Source organism: Uloborus diversus, chromosome 4, assembly GCF_026930045.1.
Source record: "Uloborus diversus isolate 005 chromosome 4, Udiv.v.3.1, whole genome shotgun sequence".
In the NCBI taxonomy this organism is placed as follows: Eukaryota; Metazoa; Arthropoda; class Arachnida; order Araneae; family Uloboridae; genus Uloborus; species Uloborus diversus.
In genome coordinates, this window is record NC_072734.1 from 171,393,409 (window position 1) to 171,400,639 (window position 7,231).

Genomic DNA, 7,231 nt, shown 5'->3' on the forward strand with positions numbered 1-7,231 from the left:
ACTCCTTTTCCCCAAAATCAGTCTGACTCCGACTCCACAGCCCCGATATTTTCTGGGAAAAGGTGCAGATCGATGTGAGGATTTTTCTTTTTATGTGAAAGAACATTTTGAAAAAAAAAACATCTTTCCACATTTACCTATTTTCCTTCAATTTAAAATCGAGTTTCATCGATTAAAAAAAAAGGAGGCAAAAATAATGCTAATTTTCCGCCCGGTAGAAGTTTCCGTTCGGGTAAGGGTCCCCCTAGATCCGACACTGGTTAAAATCTTCTGCTTTTATTCCCGGGTCATTCCATGTGACCATGTGACGGAACGGGACATTAGAAGTAATTTTGTCAGTATAGTTTGCTTTATAAATACAATTTAAACAAGCTAGAACTTTTATTATTGATAGCAACAGTAAAGATTTATCATTAGATTTAGGTAGAATGTTAAAAGTTATTGTTTCTAAATAAAATGCTTAAAGAATATGCAATAAAATGCCCGCGACGGAAAGGGACTGCATCCCGTTCCGTCACATGCATTTTTTTTATTTTTTTTTTTATTTATTTTTTTTTTTTTTTTGCATGTCGTCCCATTATTTTCCTAAAGATAATCTAACTTTTGATGTTCTGCATAATTCTTGTGACAAATCCTTACTACTAGAAAATCGCCCGTCATAATATGACGGGTGAAAATTGCTTCTACATTTTAACGAAGGAATTGCCTGTTTGGTGATATTTTGATAGTTGAAATTTTAACCCTAACACCAGTGGATCAACCCCAAACTCCAGTAGATAGCGTTAATTGTTTTGGTTTTTTCATTCTCATGAAATGAGACAGTCTTACCAGTAAAACAGTTAGGTGAACGGGTCCAGCTTGGCCTCGTTACAATAAAGCCTTTTCCTGCGTGTTAAACATTACCAAAACATATTATGAAATGATCATGCAGTGGCGCGAGTTTCATTGTTGAAACACGCGGGTTACTCGATCAGCGGCTATTATTTATATGAGGATTACTATCAAAGGTAAAATTTCTGGCTTGCATTATTTGCATTTATGAAACAAAATCTAGGGACAAAACTACTCCAAATGTCCCGTTCCGTCACATGGAATGACCCTCCCTTCACTCAAGTAGCGAAATTTTTTTCTATACAAATAAACAAGAAGATTTTCTTTAGTTTAAGGGCGGCTGAAAGAGGTAAAACGAAGATCGACCTACTTATATAAGATATGACCTATTCAATGAGACCTCTTCCTAGTCCTTGCCAAATCGAATTGTTTTACCTCTTTGGCTAATTTCCTAATCACCGTATGGTGGCTTATTCAGGCTTTGGAACTGCGAATACTCAACAAATACCATACAAATAATAAAATTATTTATTTATAGCGAAAAGATTTAATTTTAACAACTGTCTAAAATATTTCACTTTCATTTTCAACGCTTCTTTTCTATTACAGACCATCAACTAGACCACAACACTAGCTCACGAATCCTGCTCAAAAGAGTGTCCGAAGTTATCAATAATTATTTATACACTTGGACTTTATTTCTTCTTCGGGTGATTGGAATAGCGGTCAAGCGTAAAACTAGAAAAGAATCTTCAAAATGTGTAGAAACGCAAAAATAAGCAAGTTTTACTGAGTAAAAAGATAAAAAGAACAGAACGGACAGCGAAGATCAGTATCTGTCAAACGGTCTCCCCTCCGTAGGACACTTTAATGACTACTTAATTTAAGCTACTTGATCACAATGACCCAGGACAAACATCGTGAATAGAAAAGATCAATCACCAGTAGGAGATAGTAGCATTGGTTACTTTGACCTAATATTTGAATTCATGTTCATCTCCTGGACAAAAGTAGAACTCATATTACACCGAAAAATACGCTATATTTATGAATAATAAAAAAAACTTTATCAGTTACCTAGCTTACATTTGCCGAGTTGTCGCTACCACTTCGCACATTTTATTTGTAAAATCTTCTGTGCCCGAACCTGGAATAGGATATAATTTCCAAATGTTTCAGAAAACACACCGAACTTGAATGGAGAGCTGTTTCAAAAAGTAAAGAAATGAACTTCTGTAAAAAAACCATCTTTCACCATTTTGATGTAAGCAGAATAATTTCAGCAGTTCAAATGCTTTAAGCATGTTTTGCAAACAGTCAAGAATATTACATAGATATTATATTCCCTTCATTTACAGTGAGGGAATAGTGAAATAGGGCACGTTAAGAAAATGTTTTCGAAGAATATTTCGTTAATTCTAATTATGGAAATGAAACATCATTTTGATACATTCCATGTTCCATTTAAACATGATATTTATAGAATAAAAATGAAAAAAAAATTTCTAAACAAATTGTCAGCGTTTTATTATTGTTGCCATTTGAATCGAAACAAAACTTAATCCGATATTTCATTACGCAGTTTGTTAAAACATCAGAACAAGTCTCACTAATTAATTTGAGAAAGAGTAGAACAATAACTCGAGTTTAATGTTCCTAAAATAAAAGTTACGTTGACATGAACCCATTTTCGACCAATTACGGTGCGAGGTCCTCTGTCTCAGAAAACCGTTCTTAAAATACAGTTCTATATGACATATGACACTAAATTAACATCTAACGCTTCCTGATGTCTAGAGCTGTTAAAGTGTTTGTAAAAAAATGGCGATAAGTTCCTGTCATTATGAATTCAGCGTAGTTTAGGACTATTAGCGATCAATACCATTCCGCAAATTTCGGGATTTGTGTTAATTGCTATTTTTATGTCAAAAAGCCCGATGCGTAGGAGTTGAGGACGAACAAGTGACCCATTATTTTTTTGGTTCTATTTTGGAACTCCACGGGTTTCAAATTTGCAGACTCAAGGAGCCCCATGCTGTTCCTCAAAACAGTGTTCTTAACTTCGGCGTCAATGATGTCGGCCACACTCGTTGGCAAAGTTTGGGAAGGGAGGAAAAAAGAGCACACACAAAGCAATGAAAAAAAACAGTAAAAACCTGTAGTGGTTAAGAACACCTGTTAAGCGTAGAAAATGCATACTCGCTCCGCAAGAGGAAGTCGATTTTTAGGTTTACAAAGATTGCGTTGTTTACTAACAGGGATGGGGATTCAATTGCGTAATTCGGAAAAACGCAGTTTAGAAAGTTCCGAGGTTGAGTAACGCAGTGCTGTTGAAAATTGAAAACGCAAGTCTATTATGGGCTGTCCATAAATGACGGCACACTTCTTTTCATAAATTTCAAGCCCCCCCCCTCCTCCCACTCCTTTGTCACAAAGTGTCACACTACACCTTACCCCTCCACCTCTTTGTCACATGTCACGCTATTTTTCATGAATATTTTCTTATGAAAAATACGTGATGTCAGGGGTGCCCACAAGAGGGGATTATGGCGCAAGTTGCGCCTTCAAAGTTTGGGGGATGGGGGATTGTTTAATTTATTTATTTTATTTATTTAAATTTATTTTTCTTTTAAATTATTTATTTCATTTTATTTTATTCTGTTTAAATTTTCTTTCATTTATTTATCTAGTTTGTGTGTCATTAGAGTAGCACAGAACTTTTCAAATAAAATAACAATAATAACAATAATTAAAAATAAATCAATGAAATTTTTTTTAATAAATTAAATAAAAATAATAAAAAAATTAATTAAATAAAAAATAAATAATATAAAAAAAGAGCTAAAATATAAAAAAGGAAAGATGGTTGAAAGAAATTTAGGGGGGGGGAGAGAATTTGTGCCATTGAACTTGGGGGGGGCGTCCCTGCGTGATGTCACCCTTCAGGCACCCCTCCCTTCCTCTTGTCATGAACTGTCACAGTTACAAACCCCTCCCGCCCCGCCCCCCTCAAAGCCTGACATCATTTGAGGCAGTGAGAAGCAAAGGAATGAAAGCGGTTATTTTCAAGTTTTGAGTATTACTCTTTTGAAGATAAGGTCCTAGTATAGGTAGACTTTTATTGAAAAGTTTTTCAAAACTTTGCTGTTTAGTAGCACTTCCACCATGGTGGGTTACTAGTACTATCTCTTGCTCTCCAAGACAGTGGTGAGGTTCATCTACCATTTGTCCAGGTTATCTCAAACATTTTGATTTTTGCCACTTACATCCCTTTGCTTCTCACTGCCTCATTTGTGGATAACCCCTCGTTGTGGTTTCATTCAATTGTGTAATTCAAAAATGTCTTGCATGAAACTCGAAGCCTATGCGATGTTAATTCTTCTATTACAAACTATCTAGACCTTGCTGATGAATTTATTGTCGAACTATAAAATAAATATGAAAACAAAGAAACAATACATACTTTTCCTTTATTAATACAATGTGTTTGAAATTCTTGCAACATTTTTTTTTCAATAGGTATTTATTCATGGATAAACAAGAGCGTTTCAATTTAGTTTATTCGCGAAGGTCTTATTTTTGTGTAAACTTGAATCAATGAAATAACGTCCCCGTACTTAAATCTCCTCTGTAAAGCTTGTCCACGGAGAGATGGCGGATGAAATGAAAGCGGAAACATCATTTGTAATTAGTTGTTTGTTCTCATTTATTAACAGGTAGGACCTTATAGTATAAATTAGTAAATGGAGGGAGTTAGCCCAATCATTTTCTTAGCAAAAGCTGAGGCAAAGACCACAAGTCACATGACTCAACCACGACGAATGGTTGACACGTTTTGCGTGAAACTAGCAAAAGAAACCTGATTTCTTCCAATGCTTGCTTTAAAATTTATCCCGTGACTTTGGATCTTTGCTTCACGATGACAGTCTTCACTCCCTCCATTTTATATCTTCTCAATGGGTAGGACGCGCCGAGCAGTAAGAGGCTGATTCTAGTTCAGCTGAGGTTCTTGCTGATTCTGCTTTCAGTTCATCCGCCATCTCTCCATGGTCAAGCTATACTATCGATCCACCTTGTATAAACAGTCACTTCTCGTACCAGTTTGTTAGGGCACATTTATCCCCTTCCCTCATAAAACTATTAAATTTATACTACTCTGATACCGAGCAGGGCCCCTCCGAGGGCCAGGTTTTAGTTTCCCACTAGGCTGACATGTCTTCTCGTCTGCCTGCAAAAATCGTCTTAACATCTTCTTCACTGACAAAATCCAAGAGCTGAATAGATATTTCTGCCTCTTTATTTTTGCTCTCAATAATTTTTAGCTTTTGAATACGGACGTCTATTGCGCTTTCATTAATTAAACAAAATGACAAAATATTGAATGAAGACGTACTTAGTTCAGCAAACGTTGATTTGACACATTCTGCCATTCATCACGGGACGTATTCAAATTTGGGTAAGAATTCTTTTCAAGCTAATAATCCGCCTTTTCAATTTATTGCAAGGCCTGCTATTCTTGGCGCATTGAAAGCAAAATAGAAATAAATCACGAAGGAGGAAAATTTTTGAAATATGTATATTAATGAAGGATCTAATTATCTAGGAAGTCAAAAGAAAAAAAAAGATTTTCGACCCGAAGATGAATTAATTAAGGTCCGTCCGCATCAATCAAAAATTTGATTCCCTTTTGACTGAAGGAAACATCAATGGCTACTTTCATGAAGATTTGTGGGAATAAAATTATTTAAAAAGTAACCGTTTCAAAACGACTGTATTTTGATTGTTTATTTGTTTATTTATTGTGTATACAGTAAAAGATTATACTCTTTTGTCGATACAATAAAAATTTATGCGTGAGAACCATGAGTTTTCCTCACATAAAAAGAGCTATCACATAATTAGAAAACTCGAGTAGAATCGTGAATGTTGAAATAAAAGTGTTGAAAGCTGTATACAAACTATTCAATCATTAGAATGACTAAGCGGTTGTAAATGACTAAATAAACCCATCGATGAGCCAAACGAGCATTTAGGACACCAAACCAAACCAAACCAAACCCAGTGGCATGACAGCCCATGGGGGCCACCAAAGCCTACTGCGCCGATCTCAGTCTTCCTGACCAATTCACCTTCAAATGATCAGAGGGTCAAAAATGAATGTTATTGGCTTGAAGTACATATGAGGCAGTGAGAAGCAAAGGGATCTAAGCGGCAAAATTAAAAATTTGGAGATAACCAGTACAAATAGTACCTCTCCTCTGTCTTGGGGCAAGAGCTAGTAGCCCTGGTAGGTGCGGCTGTACAGCATGATTTAGATAAAAAAAATTCAATGAAAGCCTACCTAGGACGTCATCTTTAAACGTGTTTTACTCAAAACTTGAAAATGTCCACTTACATCCCTTTGCTTCTCACTGCCTCATATAGTGGTTGATTTCTGAAAAAAAAAAAACTCATTTTCTAACGTTATTTTAGTACCCCTGAAGCGAAATTTATGGTTTTTTTATTGAATGATTAGATCCGCTTTCCTTTCATTTTTAATATTACGTCATTTTAAGCCACCCCCTATTGTAGTTAGTTGTATGTTTGCTTGCTTTGGTAGTGAGAGGATCGTCTGTATTCGTTGAGGCGTGTGCCTAACCCTTTTTGTATTGATATGCTTCGATATCAATTAACTGTAGACTTCATTAATAAATTTGTTTTAATTCTAATGGCTTGACATCATTGCCCGTTTGAACCACATACGTTTTCACCCCATAAAAGGGCACATCCCTTGCGAACAAGCCTTTAACGGTTGTTTTTCCGAATTAAATTTCATAGCTAAAATTTTTGTTTTAAGCTTTTAACAGGAAGGACCCTAATCCCAAAATCCTGACTTTTATTATTAGGTTAATTTCTTTTGTTTTTCTTATTCGTGTCAGTTGTAATTGACAAAAACAAAACGTACCCCATGTTCGGTGTTTTTACCCTATTTTATTAGATACAGCGAAAGTGCATGATATAGATTACTCACCGATGTTTTTTCTGATTATTTATGAATGCAGTTAACCATATGTCCGGATTTCGTCCGGACAGTCCGGATTTCATACCCCCATCCAGATTGATGCAAGAACTGGAAAAATGTCCAGTTTTGAAGATTATTTTCGAAAAATGTTAAAATATGATTTAATAATATCAAATTTAATATTGCCTTATTTTTCATTCCTAGCAATTTTAGCGAATAAGTTTTATATAACTTAATGCTAATCACGTTTATTATTTATACTAACCCCAAAAGTAAATGGATAGTCATAAATTAGGAGAGAAACATCCTTGTTAAACACAGATATCTTGGTTATAGAAATCACCTTTTCAAGGAAAGAGAATGCTGTTTTCACAATTTGTTTTGGAGTTGAGTTTAGTT